Source organism: Macrobrachium rosenbergii, chromosome 9, assembly GCF_040412425.1.
Source record: "Macrobrachium rosenbergii isolate ZJJX-2024 chromosome 9, ASM4041242v1, whole genome shotgun sequence".
Taxonomy (NCBI): Eukaryota; Metazoa; Arthropoda; class Malacostraca; order Decapoda; family Palaemonidae; genus Macrobrachium; species Macrobrachium rosenbergii.
The window spans coordinates 33,332,798-33,351,948 of record NC_089749.1 but is presented as its reverse complement, the minus strand read 5'-3'; the positions used below and the strand labels follow the sequence as shown (position 1 = coordinate 33,351,948).

At 35.7% G+C, this 19,151-nt stretch overlaps 1 pseudogene; it reads right to left on the bottom strand.

Moving 5' to 3' along the window:
* Nucleotides 1–16,167: 16,167 nt before the first annotated feature.
* On the bottom strand, nucleotides 16,168–17,413 carry LOC136841930 (uncharacterized; annotated as a pseudogene).
* Nucleotides 17,414–19,151: the final 1,738 nt, after the last annotated feature.

Sequence of the window (19,151 nt, the reverse complement as noted above, 5' to 3'; positions counted from 1 at the left end):
GTTTTGAGTCTCTCACTACTTTATTTCAGTTTCTGTTCTATTGAAAGACGCTATCAGTTATTTTATCATCCTTTGAAATCTCTCTCTCTCTCTCTCTCTCTCTCTCTCTCTCTCTCTCTCTCTCTCTCTCTCTCTCTCTCTCTCTGAAGAATTTGTCCGTCGTGCGTTCCAGAGAAGACATTTTTCCCATAGCGTTTGACAGTGATGGAGCTAATTAAGCAATCATCCAATTCCATTGTATAAAGTTCGTATCCTTAAATGCGTAAAGGTTAAACGTTTCTCAAAAAGTTTTCATCTTGCTGTAGAAAAAGAATAATTGACACAGAATTCAACGTTTACCCCGTTAAAAGAGCATTAAATTTATTCGCGAGAGAACACGAATAAAGTGTTCTAATCTCTCTCTCTCTCTCGTCAGTGTATCTTAGTGGGGCGTTTTGTAGCGTCCATTCGACCACTAGCTTACACTCACTTTTTGGCCTTTTACTTGACCTACATTCCCGCTTTCTTTTTTAACCTTGCTGTCCAATATCACTAACTATTACTTATTTGTGCAACTGTCGGGCTTTCTCTCACTTCTATCTTTAGATCCTTGTACTTCATCTCCTGCCCTACTAATGCAAAAAGAGAGAGAGACAGAGATAGAGAGATAGAGAGAGAGAGTTAACTGTAGTAAGTTGTGAGGTGTTACTGATTTTGCAAGAGGAGACGTGCTTTCTCACAGTCCGTCCTAAAATATACATTAAGCACACTCCCTAGACTGTGCTAAATTTAAGGATGGTCCATTTAAAAAAAAAAAAAAAACGTATCATTGGAAAGAGGAAGATATGCATATGCGTATGGTATAAGAAAAAAAATTCTAAAAAAAATTTATGTACCTTCCACAGGAAGTTGAAAGTAAATATTTCCAACCCTTTATGGGCCTCTTTACCAAGACAGTCGTAAAAAATATGCTAATTTTAGCAAGTTATAAATGTTTTTTCTAATCATTTTTTTTTTTTTGTCATTTTGTAAAATTATGATTACAGCTCACACAGTATCATAACAGGTAAGGACTAAAATCAGAAACAAATTCTGAGTAAATTTATTGTAAATACTTACGACACACACTTGGATGGGAAAGGTGGACCACATTCCCCTTCGGCATCTCAAGGCAAACTGATCTCTCTCTCCTATACGTACAGGAGAGAGAGAGATCAGAATATGCGATTAGAACATGAGGAAAAATTACCTTAGATAGAAACATTTTACCTCAGATTTCCATGAAATTGCTCCAGAATTACTTCAGATACATTAAGGGTTTATTTCCTTTTTTCTCTTTAGTTTAGATATTTATATATTCAGATATTTATGTGATTATTGTCTAGGAGATATAATACTAAACACAGGAAGCAATTAAGTGACAAATAGGTCTGAAAGTGTCACAATTTAATTTTACAATTTATGAGTGCATGGCAAATGCATCTTTGAAAAATTGGGAAAATAAATAAAGACCTTCTAATAATGGAAACAAATTTTCTGTGCTGGGAGGTTCATGAAAAAGTAAAAATAGAGATTACGTAATTTAGAATGAGTATAAAGTGAAACTAAGCAATAATACTTTATATTTTTATATAGTTCAGTAAGTTTCTGCTGACATTCCTTTTCTGTTGCATCACTGTCAACTTTAGTAAGTGCGTCTTTTAGATCCCTGTCCATGGCAGGCTGATGTGCACTAACGCCATAAACCACTTTGTGAAAAAAAAATACTTCAATTCTTGAAAATTATAAATCGACTAATTGTGCAAGTGTTTTCATTTACTATTTGATACTTATAAAACTGAAGAATGTTCATCAGGTTATTGCGCAACGAAACCTTTGTTCCTCTCTCTCTCTCTCTCTCTCTCTCTCTCTCCGAGAGAGAGAGAGAGAGAGAGAGAGAGAGAGAGAGAGAGAGAGAGAGAGAGAGAGAGAGAGATAAACGTAGTTGACAAATATGGGAAAATAAATAAAGACCTAATAATGGAAAGAAATTTTTTTGTGCTGAGAGATTCATGAAACAACAAAAATAAAGATTACGTAATTAAAAAATAAGTATTAAGTGAAACCAAGAAATAATACTTTATATTTTTATATAGTTCAGTAAGTTTCTGCTCACATTCCGTTTCTGTTGCATCACTGTCAACAGCAAGCGCGTCTTTTAGATCCCTGTTCATGGCAAGCTGATGTGCACTAATTCCAGCCCAGTTAAGTCCATTTTTCACATGCAATAGGCTCACTAGACTGCAGGGTTTGAGGGAATTTCTTAACTGGGTTTTGATCAAACGCACCTGACTGAATGTTCGTTGAACTGCAGCACTGGAATGTGTAGAGATAGGCAGATCCAACCACTTCCATAAGATTTGGATGCTCAGGTTGGCCATTGATTTTCTCTTTGCTCAACTGTTCTTTCCAAAACTCCACTACATTCTGCTCAGTACTGCAACTCCCTTCCTCTGAGTGCACACTTTGCTTTCTCCACTCGATATCAGCCTGTTCACAAGTCATAGATTTCTTTCATGTAAGGAAATGACTGGACTACCTCCCTCAGGTTACTGGGTCTCAGGTTCAAGGCATTACAGGAACTAGAAATGACAGACTTTTAAGTGACTGTCTCAAACCTAGAGCGTATCTGTTCTACTACCTCAATCAGAAAGGCCTGGCAGCTTATTCTGAACTTTTTCGCTCCTTCTGTGTCTTTGCATATTTGAGAATTTAAGACTGTGTCTGTTGCATTAATACCAACATACACTTGCATTACAGGGACATGGAAACTATTATTTTTAACATCAAGAGAGAATGGGTTACAGTTATGCAAGATATCTAACTTAACAAAATCTCCCATGAGCTGTTTCAATAGTTTTCTTACTTGATCATGAAGGTATTGTAACTTACGGCTTGCGCTCTGAAACATTGTATTGAGTGCATTGACACGGTGCAACTGAACCTGGACAAACTGCAACTGAGCTTTAATCAACCCAGTATTAAGGCTCCTCAGAATAATCTCTGTCACATAGAAGGATCGCGGCATTCACTAATAAATGATGTGAAATAGAGTTAGGGCATCCCACTACTCTAAAATGTGACTAACATACGCCTCTAAAGAACCATCGTGTCTGCCCAACTGCCAACATCTTGTGGGGGGAAAGGTCTAAAATCTCTTAAAACTCCTTTAGTTCATGTTGCCTGAGGCTTGAATGACTGAAACTGGAAAAGATATTCCGACACAAGTCTTCTATTGTAGTTGAGAGCTTCAAGCATGCACGGAATGCACACAGATGGATCATATGACAGCCGCATTTAATGAAGGAAATATGGGGAAACTCGGCCTTCATTAGAGCGACTACACATTGTCTCTCCCCAAACATCACACCGCAGGTGTCCGATGAAAATCCAGTTATTCCTAAACGGGATACCTTTGTCCCCACAGTATTTTTGATAGCAGCATACAAGGATTGGGCGTCACACTTTTCAAGTACAACCATATCAAAAAATGTTACATACAACCTTAAATTTTTCATAGTCATAATAGACTACACACAGTGCCAACTGTTTCTCCTTGCCCACATCTGTAGTCTCATCTGGTATAATACTAAACAAAGTTGTTTTAAGAATTTTAACCAAAGATTTTGAAAATTTATATCTTCGCCCCTGCCTCATTACATTGGTACATTTTGTAGTTGACATTTTCAATTGGTGTAATGTTTGTGTCTCCACTGGACTAGATGGACAAGTAGGTTTAATGAGGTCAAGAAGTGGCTTTGACAAAGAAAAGGATAAATTGTTCTCAGCAATGAAACCTCAAATTCTACTTTCAGTTAACATCTTGTAGGCAACAGGTTGTTGGTGTGAAACAAAAATATTGCTAATGCTCCGTTGAGATTTAACGCATCTAGCTGTGTGCCCAGCACTTTTTCCTTGTCTCTCGATGCCCCACTTTGAACACTATACAGATATAGAACAAACCAAGCATGTGGGCTTTGAGTCCCCTTGAGGTGCCTTTAACCAATCTTTAAACTCTGCAAAGTGCAGCCAAGCAGTGCGAAACTTGTTTGTAGGAACGCTTGTATTATTTTGATGCTGGCTTGGCAGTTGATTCATCTGTGTCATAATCGACATCATCACTTCCTCTGCTGGCACTGCCGTAGCCATGCTATTAAATCAAAGTCACACTGTAAAAAAAATCGATTCAGATGTGAATCAAAACCGTAAAATTATACAGAAACATATAGGCTATATATATATATATATATATATATATATATATATATATATATATATATATATATATATATATATATATATATATATATATATATATATATATATATATATATATATATATATATATATATATATATATATATATATATATATATATATTCATGCATACATACATACACACACGCACACACACACACAAACAAATACAACCAAATGGCCCTGTCCCACTTTTAATTCCAATAAAATCTTCACCTTCACCACGCTAGGCTACCAGCATTGTCAATACCCCCTTCTTTAACCTGTAGGTCTATAACATTCAGAAAGTAATGGAAGAAAAAAAAAAACTGGCGGACCGATGTGACACTGGTTTTACAAAATATTCACTTGTCAACACATATCCACCACACCATTATCACTAATACAGTATCATAAAATCACAAGCTACACAACGCAAGTTACACACCACCACTGTTTATACTCTATCACTTCAATAGAACCCTTACCAATTAAATGGTCCGAAAGCAATGTTGAGATAGTCGCAGACTCGCCGCTCAGCACCCCTGTACATGTAATGATGTAATAACGTGAACAGTTACCCAACAACGGTTACCAATGTTACCATATACAGTGACAAGTGGGCTTGTGGCTGTGGTCTGTCACGCCGCCTGGCACCTGTGGCGACAACATGTAACTGATGCCTGATGGGAAGGTGGGAACTTTAAGCAATTAAGCAGTTTATCAAGTACTCATGCTATTATTATTTAAATTTTATCCACTCATTCGTCACTATTAGGACTATAATAATGCCAAAATTTAATGTTTCACCCCGTTGATTATGCTAGAATTGCCTTATAGATCATTGGATTACATCAGAATTACCTTAAAAATCTCATTATCTCAGAATTACCTTAATTGAGGTGAGATTACGCAAATCTGACGTAATTATCTAAATAATAAGAGGCCTGCAGCTGTACGATTAGCTGTTATAGTTGCTGTAAGAGTTGCCATGAGTCATTTATTGTCCATGGAAGCAATCTGAACACTTTTCCCGCAAAATTCGTTCAAACTGTATGGCGCGAAATGCTGATCGTCAGAAGACGTTACCCGGAATTTACCGTAAAGCTGTAAGTAGTCGTCATTTGACGACGCCCGTTCACAAAGGGTTATTGCAATCTGCATTTCTTTGTTGCTGTGTAAGACGTTGGACTGTACTATGTGTCATTTATTAAGTGCTCGTTTGCCTTTTGCCAACATCTCCTCAATTCTCTCTCTAAGATTACCGTAAGTATTTGGTTCTCTCTTTTTCCCCCTAGTTGATCGTTCTATATGTATTCCACAGGTAGACTCTTTCTCTTAGACTGCCGTAGGTGTCTAGCTCACAATCTTTCTTTTGTGCGCCTGTCTATCTTACATTTTATAGTTCCTTGTGTTGTAGGGAGAACCGCTTTCCAGTTCCTGAGTCTAGTGCCTGGCAAGGACTGAATGATATAGGCTGTATTCTTCACACACTGTCTCTCGTCTGGTGATGTAAGCTGTTAGTATTTGTAGTGCAGTGACTCGCGAAAAGAGCTGAGAGAGAAAAAAGTGATGGAAAAATCTTGGCGATCTAGGTTTCGTCAAAATATTTACTTCCAATTCATAATAAAAAAAATTGAAGGGGTTAGCTTCGATAAGATAACTCAGCGATTCATCAGATTCTCTCTCTCTCTCTCTCTCTCTCTCTCTCTCTCTCTCTCTCTCTCTCTCTCTCTCTCTCTCGAGTTGCAGAAGGTATTAAAGCGTATTTGAATCAACTAATTAAGAGATAAATCTCTCTTTTTCACTTCTGGTATTACGGAACCAACTTTTTAAGGCTAAACTTCTTGAAGTTTTAGAAAGTTTGAAGTGATAGTATTCCTCGTTCAATTATAAAGTTTATTTAGGCCTAAAAACGAATCCGTATGTGCGGTGAGGGTTTTTTTATGCTTTGATTATTTACAGAAATCCCGCTGTATGTGAGAATTTTTCCGCGTGTTATTAATCTTTTATAGTATTTATTTTCCTCTCGTCTTAATTAAATGATTCGCTGTCATGAATAGTATTGGAATTTTGGAAGGTCTTGCTTCCATATAGAAGCCTGTGTTTTCCGTCTTAAAAATGGAAAACTGGGTTTTTAGTTACTATATTTGAATATATAAAATATTCTCGAGTATATTTAAATAAAGTGATTTAAATTAAGTAAATATTTTTAAAGTCATTTTAAATTCATGTAGCAAAAAAGTGATGTTCTTCATTACAGCTGAGATCTAGCAAAATTTCGGAAACACGAACGTCAAGCGTTGAATCCTCATTTGAGGATACACTTTCAGGATGTTTTGGGAATCCTCACACAATCTTAGCACTAGCACTTTTCTTTTTTGCATATTTATTAGGTTAACCATAAGAAGATTTCCTGTTTGTTAAGATTCCTTGCTAAGGTAACGCTATCCCATATTTCCACCTGTGGACCAAATAGTGAGGCATTATATAAACAGATTCTTTTAGCACGCAATTAGCGTAGACAACATAAATTATTCACTGATGGAAGTGAAGCAATGTGTATGTATGTATGTATGTATGTATGTATGTATATATATATACATATTATACACATATATACGTATATATATATATATATATATATATATATATATATATATATATATATATATATATATATATATATATATATCACACACACACCCACACCTAAGGGGCAGAGCTGTGGCTCGAAGTATGCATCATGAAGGAAGTAATGGGGAAAGGCATCGTCATCCTTTATCAGTTTATTTTCAATGCCGACGTTTCGCGACGAATTCCAAGTCGCATTTTCAAGGCTATGAAATATAATTTGCGAACATTAATAACTCAAATTAATTTATAGTGATATGCAAAGGCAATAGCTCTTTATGAAGTACAAACATTTAAAAATAAACAACACATTCAAAGACAAACCCATTATAAGTAAAAGGAGTTCACTAAAATCTCAAAACAACCTACCTATATGAAAGAAAGAGCAAGATTAACATAAATAAATAAAAAACAGAGTGAGGAAAACCAGTTGCCCAAACTAGGATGTAAACAGTTTTGCAGAAGACGATTGAGTGTTTAACGACGGTACAGTCTTCTTGATAATTATGGATTCTAAGTCATTGTTGTTCGGCATTGAAAATAAACTCTTAAAGGATGAGGATGCCTTTCCCTATTACTTCCTTCATGATGTGTGTGTGTATGTATATATATATATATATATATATATATATATATATATATATATATATATATATATATATATATATATATATATATGTATATGTATGTATATATATATGTATATATAATATATGTATATATATGTATGTATATATATATATGCATATATATATATATATGTATATACTGTATATGTATATATATATATATGTATATACACAATATGTATATATATGTATATATATATTTATATGTATATATATATGTATAGGTATACTGTATATATATGCATATATATATTTATGTATAGATATTTGCATATATGTATAGATATATATATGTATGTACTGTATGTATATGTACACATATATTATATAATATAATATAATATAATATAATATAATATAATCCCACAGGAAATGAGAGGCAGAAGTTCAGTACCCAGCGCTTTCACGTTTATTAACGCATCTTGTCCAGACGATGCGTTAATAAACGTGAAAGCGCTTGGTACTGAACTTCTGCCTGCCATTTTCCTGTGGGATTTGCTTATACACTGAAGTCACGTGCATCTACTGTGATTTTTAAAGCTTATATAACGTATATATATATATATATATATATATATATATATATATATATATATATATATATATATATATATATATATACATATGCATTTACGTATTTGTATATATATATGAATATCTTTTGCTGTAATCGAACAATACATTATGAAGATAAAAGGCCCATAAAAACACTGTTTATACGTTTCAACCATATATTTCGGACACTTCTTCTGTGGCCCTGTTCGCTGGTAAAATGTGGACAAATAATGTGTGACAGGAGTATGTATATATAAGGCATATGCAGGTGTGGAAGTACGACGTTGGTGGTAAGCAGATGACTGTTGACCCGGGATGGGTGGAAAATGGGTTATTCTCTTGTGTTTTGTGCCTCGTTCTCTCCCGTCTGCGTCGAGTATGGTGGGCTTATTCTCTGGGGCGCATGCTTGAGAGGAGGCCTGAGGTGACGTCCGATTTCCAATGCCCTGGCAGGTTGATATTGTTGGTTTGATGGCTGATAGCATATTTCAGCATCTCCTTTTCTACGGACAGCTTCTTTTGAAACCCAGCTCGACCTCTGTCCCTAATATGTAGGAAAATCCCCGAACTCTCTGAAGCAGGTCGCGCTGATCTTTGTGCTCTGTTAATCTTTGCGAGATGGATCTACCTGTCTTCCCAACGTGAATCATTACAGTTGCTGCATAGTATCGTTTAAAGTCCGGCGTCTGTTCCTTTTGTTATTGGAGTATTCGTTAATGAGCGAACTCCCGATGAATTTGCTCAGCTTACACATAGAATCACTCTTTACCAAAGTCCCGATCGACGAAGTTTTGTCCTTTCGTTCTAAATAGGAAGTTGCAACCATTTGAAGAACATTTTTCTCTTGCCATTGACAAAACGCTAGAACTAATTAGTCAGTGTGTAACTAAGAATGCTTTTTATCTTTTAGTGGTAATTTTTACGAACAAAAGTTTGGAGGTAGCATGGGCAGCCCCTGTCCCCCCCCCCCCTTCTAGCGATCCTGTACAGGGAATACTTTGAAACGGAAATTTTGTCGTCTATCAAACCTCACAATATTATCTGATATGATATTTTTACATGCTTGGACAATAGCATGGGATCTTTCAATAGATTTTTTAATGGACTAAATTCGCTGGTTCCGACCATAAATTTTAAAACAGAATGGGAAAGGGACTGAAAATTTTCTTTCCTAGATGAATTATTCGTAAGAGAACGGAACTAGTAGGCCACCGCAGTATATAGGAAGCCTACTTTCGCTGTTTCTTATGTTCATTTCCTAAGCTACCACGATGTCTCCGTAAAGATCATGGTTGGCTGCAATCTGTTCTCAGAGGGCTTAGGATATGTTCAAATGGGTACCTAGAAAAAGAATTCGACGCAACCCGTCAACATATAACATAACTGCTGTACCCATCGTACGTTATCGAGAGGGCTTTTAACAAAGCGAATAGAATGTAATACAGAGGCCCAACAAACAACAGACAAATAGATTTTAACGACAAACTGAAGTTTTCGTAAGACGTCAAAAAAGCAACTGAACACCTCAAATCTAATAATCCATTTATTTTCCATTATCCCAAATCCATTGGGAGTTTGCTCATTAACTTAACGTATACTTAAAAATAAAAAAAAACAGCAGCAGACGCCGTAGTTTACAGGATACCATGCAGCAACTGTAATGAGATTTACGTTGGGAAGATTAAAGATTAACAAACCACAAAAGATCAGTACGATATGCTTCAGAGAGGTCGGGGATTTCCGTACATGTTAAGGATAAAGGTCGAGCTGGTTTTCAAAAGTAGCTGTCCGTAGAAAAGGAAGATGCTGGAATCTGCTATCGTCAATGAAACCAACAATATAAACTTGTCAGGAGGACATTAGAAATCGGATGTCACCGACGACTTAATCCTCAGGCCTCTTCGCAAGCAGGTGTTCCAGAGAATAGACCCACCAGACTCGACGAGGCCCAGAACACAAGGGAATAACCTATTTTCCACCCGTCCCGAGTCAACGGTCATTTGCTAACCACCAACGTCGTACTGCCACACCTGCATATGCCATAAATATATACTCCTGTCAAACATTATTTGTACATGTTTTACCAGTGCACAGGAACATAGAAGAAGTGAGCGAAATATATGGTTGCAACGTATAATTAATGTAGCCTTTAATTAATGATTTTTATGATATATTTTATATATATTATATATATATATATATATATATATATATATATATATATATATATATATATATATATATATATATATACATACATACATACATACATACATACATACATGTGATTGTATACATACATACATACATACATACATATAAATGTATGTATGTGTGTGTGTATGTGCCAACATAACTGAAACACATTTAGTAATTTTAACCAAACTTGGTATACATATGACTTACTATCTAGAAATCAGCACTGTGGGGGTAAGACATCACGAGCACCAAAGGGGGTGGGGGTGGGAAGGGCTTCCCTGACACGGGGCTGGTTCTGCCTGTGAAGCGGGGTGGTTATCATACCTAATTTTGGTATACATATGACTTACACTCTGGAAAAGAATACTCTGGGGGTAAGACATCAATGGCACCAAAAGGGTTGGGGGTTGGGAAGGGGGTGACGGAGAGAGAGTGAGAGGGATAGGAAGTGAGAGAAAGAGTAGAGGGGGTGTTAGAGAGAAGAAAGAGGGGAAGAGACAGGGAGGGTTGGAGAGAGTAAAAAGTTAAGTATACCTTAGTTTAACCAGACCACTGAGCTAATTAACGGTTCTCCTAGGGCTGGCCCGAAGGATTAGACTTATTTTACTTGGCTAAGAACCAATTGGTTACCTAGCAACGGGACCTACAGCTTATTGTGGAATCCAAACCACATTATACCGAGAAATGAATTTCTATCACCAGAAATAAATTCCTCTAATTCTTCATTGGCCGGCTGGAGATTTGAACGAGGGCCCTGCAGAATGCTAGCCGAGAACGGTACCGACCAGTCCAACAAGGAACTGGTTGGAGAGAGAGAGAGAGAGAGAGAGGAAGAGGAAATGAGAGAGGGAGAGGAAGTGAGAGAAAAAATAGAGGGGTGTTACGGAGGAGAAAGAGGGAAAAAGAGAGAGAGAGAGAGAGAGAGAGGGGAGTGAGAGAGTAGAGGGGGTGTTAGGGAGGAGAAAGAGGGAAAAAGTGAGAGAGAGAGAGTGAGAGAGAAAGTTTATTGGTTGCCATTCAGAGTTATCCCGAGCAGCGCTGGGTTGGTCAGCTAGTAGTCATTCAGCTTCCAGGATAACTCAGCATGACAACCGATAAACTCTCTCTCTCTCTCTCTCTCTCTCTCTCTCTCTCTCTCTCTCTCATGTTCTAATTTAAACTCGTTCATTGATATTGTATGAGAATATACGTCTTTTTTAATTAGAAATACATAAACTATACTCTGTTAAGCTTTTTTGCTTCTTTTTTATTATCAGGGGAATTTTTGCAACAGGTAGCATTCCACCTCCTTATCAGTCAGAGGAATTTATTGGAGACGAAAAGTATTGAATTTTCTCATCTTGTAAGTAAAAAGATAGACATTTCAATTTTAGTGTATTAAGAAAAAAAGATGCAAACACTTTCCAATAGGGCTAACTTCAACTCGTGATACGCATGCTTTATTTTGGTTTTAGGGACGATAGCAAAAAATTACCGCTATGCATGTTCGTACGGCAACTATTTCAACTAGTCCCTGGTTATGACGTAATGAGTTATAAACAAACTTCGCAGAGGAATGTAAGGCAAATGTTGTTTATTGTTTTGAATAAATACACGTTGATAAAAGATAGAAAATAATATTTATCATTCTAATAAATAACGGTAAACAAACATTTTATTTTCCTAAATACGGGAATACAACAATAGGTGCGAATTGACTGGTATTTACCAGTCTTGCTGTTCACGGGTTGATGCAGTTGCCAGGTGTCCATTTCAAATAAAGGTGTGTGAATCACCGAATTTAAGTTGATGCTTCGTTTTTTCATGCATGGTCTATGTTTGTGATTGTATGAAAAACATTACTTAGTCCTTCGATCAAATTTATTATGTGCTGAGATGGACTCGGGAAGGCCTGTATATATGGTTAACTGTCAACGGTCCATCATCTGTCTCCTACGCCTCACTGCTCTGTTGCCAATGATTAATTCCAAAACTCATTTAAACCGATATAGATTTTCAATGTTTATTTCATCGACGCAATAAACAATTATATTAATGATTGTCATAAATTAAGTTGGGTCAAATAATGGCCACGTGCATTTTGAATTACGTTGCTTTATGACACATCTGTTTAATTTTTTTGGATATACTAAACTGATTATAGGTTTTGCAATGGGAGGAGTTTAATCAAGACCACCGAGAGACAAGGCCTGTTGGATATGACGCCATGACATGATGATGTGGACCCTGGTAGTCTGACGTTAGCGAGTCTTTCTCTCTCGAGCTTCCTTCCCGTACATCATTTGAGTACGAGGTCTTCTCGTGGTTCCATTGTTTTATTTGTTAATTGGACCGTAAGACTTACATGGCATAATGAAGTAGCGTGCCACGGATATATCATGTGTGTTTTATTGAATGAACTTACTATGGTAAGTAGGTAAACTCAACACTAAGTTCACTGCAACAAGTGTTTGACTTTTGCCTCTGGATAACATGAGATAACTAGCACTGAATAATCCCGCAGATTCCAGCGGTTGGCTTCAAGCCTAAATTTCATATTCCATTCCATTCCACATTAGGATAACGTACAGTTAGGTTTTTCTGGTAAGGTAACATGAGTTAGGCCTGTGCAAGTATAACCTACACTCAGGTATAGCCTAAGAGGCCTGTGCAAGTATAGCCTACACTCAGGTATAGCCTAAGAGGCCTGTGCAAGTATAGCCTACACTCAGGTATAGCCTAAGAATTCTGTAGCCAGAAAAAGGGATTTAGGTAGGTGTTGTGAGCAGCAAGGTAAAGCACAATATAAAGAAAGGCTGGTTTAGCTTAGATTGAATTTTAGGTGGAATTCATATAAACTAGACTTAACACAGAACTCCCAATGTAGCCTATGTCCAGACAACTCCCAGTGTAGCCTATTGCCAGACAACTCCCAGTGTATCCTATGTCTAGACAACTCCCAGAGTAGCCTATGTACAGACAACTCCCAGGGTAGCCTATGTCCAGACAACTCCCAGTGTAGCCTATGTCCAGACAACTCCCATTGTAGGACTTAGCAAGAGCTTTGGAAATGGCACAGACATAGAAGTTATAGGTTCATCACAAGTGGATGTACAGTGTAGTGATCAAGTAGGCAAGTTACCATTGCCAGTAGTCAAAGGTAAGGGACAAACCTTATTGGACCTAGTTTGGTTAAGGTGAATAAAATTAGACTGGCTTAGTATTCTAGGGTTACAGGTACCAAACAGAAGGGATACCAATAAATAACCTAACCTCATGGCATTACTGTGTTTTAATGCTCATATATAAATTTCATACAAATATTAAAAGACCATCTTTCCTCTTCCACAGGTAACAGTTGAGTACAGATTTATGAAATAGTATACTGTACAACACAATACCCTACCTACAGTGAAGGCTAACTGCACAGTACATGCGTTTTTCATGTTTCTGAAGTATGTCACCTAGGAGATTTAATGATTCCTACAGAGGTTCATGATACGAATATCATTGAGTAGATATTGAAAAACTTGAAGAGAGCTGACATTGCTGAGTGTATTTCTAAAAACTGCAATAGCATTGCTGTTATCAAATTAGTGATTTCATTTTTGGCAATAATTTTAGATGATCAGTCGAACATTTGCTTGTGCTGAAATTCATATTTGAACAACTGCAGTTAATGACTGAGTAAATTTGATCATTCATCAGAGCTGGTAATATTGTTTTTTGTTTTTTTTTTGTTTAATAATTGTTCCCCTCAAAGTTATAGACTCTTGAGAGATAAGAAATTCCTAATGTTGCTGAGGTACTCTACCATCAGGAGTGTCTCCAAACAGTTTATGCCAGCGTCAGAACAAAATTACTCATTTTCTGGTGTACATTAAGAATACAGTAAATGTAAATCATTACTACCCAATGACAAAACAGTGGTACTGACGGTGGATGAAACTCACTTGAAACCATATTTTGATTATTAAGGCGGGAATTCAGTACACTTGTTGAGATGTAGGCTACCAGGAATAATTGGCTTGGCCAGAAAGATACAAATAAAACAGTGAAGTTCCCACGGTTCTCATTTGTTGGAAATCATATTTTAGAAAATGAAATTCATTATGCACCATTCAACTCTGAAAAAACTTCATGAGATAGATGGTTTACTCTTGAAACATTATTACAAACTGTCATGAAAAGCATTCTCCTCACCCACCTTTGAGAAACAAAGTGTTCATTTAGTTTTACAAATATTCAATGAGTATCTCATTCAAGCTTTACTAACTCTTGGAAAAAATCACTGTCTCCCTTTTTATTTAGAAGTTGCAGATTTATGTATTTTTTTTTACATTACATTTGATGGGTAACAATGAATGTAAAATCCCCATATAAAGGCCAAAGGTTAAATAATAAATATGCAACTCCAATAAGTAATGAAGGTCATTGTACAGAAAAATAACAAAATTCATAGTATTGGTTTCTAACATTTTATTGAATAATTATTATTGTTCCCAAGAAAAACTAGATTGCAGCTAACAAAAAATTGAATAAAAAGAGAAAGTTTAAAACTTCAACCACCAAATAATAGCTGTATGTAAAAGGCAATAATTAAGGTATTTCATTCACATATAGTAGAATAAACCAATGCACTGCCGTCTTGTAATTTGACGTTAACACTATGTATAAACATTTTTAATACAATGATAAACATGTTTGTACTTCGGTATATACTACAGTATATTGTAACTGTAAATAAATTCTTTTGATTCAGTATCTTAACCTGTGTTTCGAATTAATATTATTTGGTGTACACAATTTAGTGTAGACGAAAAAAATAAGTAAATTAACTAATTGCCATAACTGGCAAGCAACAAATTGTCTATTTTGGTGACGTTTTCTTTACATTTCTTTCGTCTGGGAACGTAGTCAGTGCTAGCGACTCGGACTACCGTTGCTTACGTCACAGTACATCGAACAGGCCTTGTCTCTCTGTGGTCTCTGTTTAACGTCGTCGTATTCCGCAAGTTTTATGCCCTGTAGGTTTTCAGTGTTGATTTTATCGAGGTAATAAACAATTACATTACACAGGGGAACATAATTTTTTTAGTTAGGTCTGACAGTTGTTATTGAGTAATTTTTGGGTGCTGAATCCAAAACTGATCTCAGTTTTCTCTATCATATTTTTCTTAAGTTTTTGAAAATACTATACATAACAGTTTTCTTGTTTTATCTTGCAAAAAAATATGAAAAATGAAAAAATACATGAATAGAATGTTTATTAATTATTATGTTTTTACAAAGGATATAATTGTTTTATAAAAACGCTTCTTGCTTTTTCTGGAGTGTTCAACTTGAGAACAAACGTTTGATTCCAACAATAGTCAGCCATCACAAAATGTTCTTCCATAACCTTCAAAGAAATAGCTTGCATGAACCAAGAAAGTTGGCAAGATGGCAATGCAAAAATGTAATTTAATACTCATGTTGCAACCAAGCGCTTTGTAGCTCTCTAATATTTTCTGAACAATTTCTGTGTAATTACTTGCATGTGTATTTCCAAGAAAGTTCTTGAAGACGTCTTTGAATGATAGCCAAGCATTCTTTTCAAGGTCTGACATAGTACCGGTGAACTGTTCATTTTTGATGAGCTGTCGAATTTGTGGACCATCAAACACACCGGCCTTGATTTTTTCAGTTGACAGTCCAGGAAATGTCAACATGATATACTTCAAACAGTCGCCATCAGTTGACAATGCTTTTACAAATTGTTTCATGAGGCTTAGTTTTATGTGCAGAGGTGGGAATACTGTAATATTTTCTTCCTGTCAACAAGTGGCTCATGTACAATGTTAGGATCTCCAGGTTTAAGATCAGATCTCGGGGGCCAATTCTTCTCAACCCAATGCTTCTCTCGAGCTCTGCTATCTCACATACAGAGAAAGCAAAGATACTTTGTGTATCCAAGTTGCTGATAAAGAAGGAAGGACACCATCTCAAGGTCAACACAGATGATCCAATTGTGTTTGTCATATTGCAATAACTCAGTAACTCTCTTTACATCTCCATATTCTTCACGAAGATAGACCGAATGCCCAATAGGGACTGCGCCAAACAAATTGCCATTGTGTAGAAGGAAAAACTTCAGGCTCCGCTTTGAGCTATCAATAAACATTCGCCATTCATTTGGATTGTAGTTTGAAAGTCCTAATTCCTTCAGTAAACCAGGAATGTTATGGCAAAACACAAAACCGCTGTCACTTCGAAAGTACTGCAGAAATGTACTTTTTCTGGTTCGAAAGTATGATACCTTCACCCCTTGCTCAAGTAGGTTTTTCTCGTTCAGTCTTGATGCTAGTATTTCTGAAGCTTTTTTTTGATAGGCCCAAATCACGTGCTAAATCATTCAACTCGTGCTGATCAAATCCCCTACGAACTGGATCCTCGTGAATGTCAAAATCTGCATCATTGCTGTCACTGCGTTCTTCAGCATCACTCAGATCTTCTAGAGGAGGTAGTTGTTTGAAAACTGGCACTGGAATTTCAGCTGAATGAGGCATTGGTCTTATAGCTGACCGTATATTAGGATACTCTATTTTACTTTTATTTTTCTTGCTAAATCCTGATGTTTTCACTGAACAAAAGTAACAGTCTGTGGAATGACCTTTTTGCTCTCGCCAAACCAAGGGGATACCAAATGGCATCTTTTCACGTGTTCATTTGGTCCACATCTGTAAACTCTCGGCACACTGCTACACTTTGTGAGGGGCCCATGGCTTTTCTTGATCACCGAGTTTCACTTTAAAATATGCGAAATATGCTTGTTTGACAAATACGCTGATGTTTGCCCTCTGACTTGGAATGGTGAAACTACCACATATATAGCAGAAGGAGTCAGGGTTGTTTAGGCATTTACGATGAGACGTAGCAGGAGCAGACATGATCTGAAACAAAAGAAATATATACCTATGTAAATAAAACACTAGGCTGGAATAGTTACAAGCTGAAAAACAAAAAAAAAGCATTAAACGAAATAGAAATTACAATGGTATGTTGTTACAAGGGTAATAGAAAAGCCATAACAAATCCTCCTAATTCCTACTATCCTAGCTTTCTGTTTGCAGATATTGACAGTACTGACCTATGGGGAGCTGCACACACCTCTCACCGCACTGTCTCAATTGTGACTGCACAAACAAGTTGCCACATAGCTGTAGATGAGTCAAATCGTTATCAGCTGGCAAGTTTTACTACAGCTAACCATTGGAATTTTGCTTATCTGGTAGGTAAGCTGTTTAGAAAAAACTTGACGTGCTAGAAAAAAACTAACTACAGATTTGGAATCAGCATGCCAATTTTAGTCTAAGATAAGCTCAAAAATCCAACTCAACAAAAAAATTGTTTTTAAATTGTTCCCCAGTGTAATTCTCATAAATTATGATCAAAATTCACGTAAATTCTGATCAAAATTTGATGTTATAGGGGATTTGGATTTATTGTTGTAGGTTAATCATATGTCTGACAGTGCCTGGGAAAAAAGGTGGAGCGACAGGTGAAAAATGAGAATTAACCCAGAAATCACTGAAGGAAAAGGTGACGTAAAAACGAAAATTTAATTTGCTTCTTCTGTGTTTGTATGTCTGTCACGGGGTAGGGGTTTGATTATGAGTTATAAACCTTTCTAGGGTGACATAGAGACCATGTGAAAGATTTTGTCTGGGTCTGTTAACCGGGTCGGATTTCTATAGCATCTAAACAAATAAACAAACATTCACTTTTATATAATATATATATATATATATATATATATATATATATATATACAGTATATATATATATATATATATATATATATATATATATATATATATATACACAGATACATACATATATACATATATATATATATACATATAATAAAAGAAAAGAAAATATACAAGGTAATTGTATGTATTAATATTTGAGACAGAATGTATCCAAGACCAAGTTTTGAGATGTATGTAGTTTTCCAAGATATATATTTTATATATATATATATATATATATATATATATATATATATATATATATATATATATATATATATATATAAGTTCAAGAAAAAATATATATATGTTTGAGATATGTATGAAATAATGAGCAGGAAGACATGTATGTAGTTTATTGATATATGTATATATATATATATAATATATATATATATATAATATATATATATATATATATATATATATATAAGATTTACAGGTGACCTAGGTCAAACTATATATATATAAAAATAGGACATATATATACAGAAAACATAATGATTAATAATGCCTGATGTGTTATAAAAATACTCCATTACATACATATATACATGACATCATTAAAATAAAAAAAAACAATAAAATACATAATTTACAAATATGGTGGTAGACCATGTTTTTTCGTTGACCCCAAGTCGATGTGAAATAATGAGCACCAGAAGACAAGGGATAGTTTATTTATAGAGAATGTGCTTATGGGGATGGAAGTTACAATACTCCTTCCCCAAGATTTACGGAGGTAACGTCTGATCAAACTATTTCTCTACAAAAATGGGACAGGTTCAACAGAAAACATAATGATGTTAATGTCTGATGGGTTATAAAAATACTCCATTACATGTACAGAGGTATGATCATTGGAAAGACAATAAAATACATAATTTGTCAAATATGGTGTTTAGCATGTTTTTCTGCTTGACCCCAGGTCGATGTTTCCGCAGACAACGGGATGTTCATTATAGAGAATGTGTTGAGTGGGGACTTTACAATACCCCCAAAGACGGAGGTAACGTCTGATCAAAGTAGGTATCTGCTCCAGGACAAAGGGTTTGCTTCCTGGATGTTAACTGAGAGGGTGGTCACCTTCCTCGGCGCCCTCTGGAGG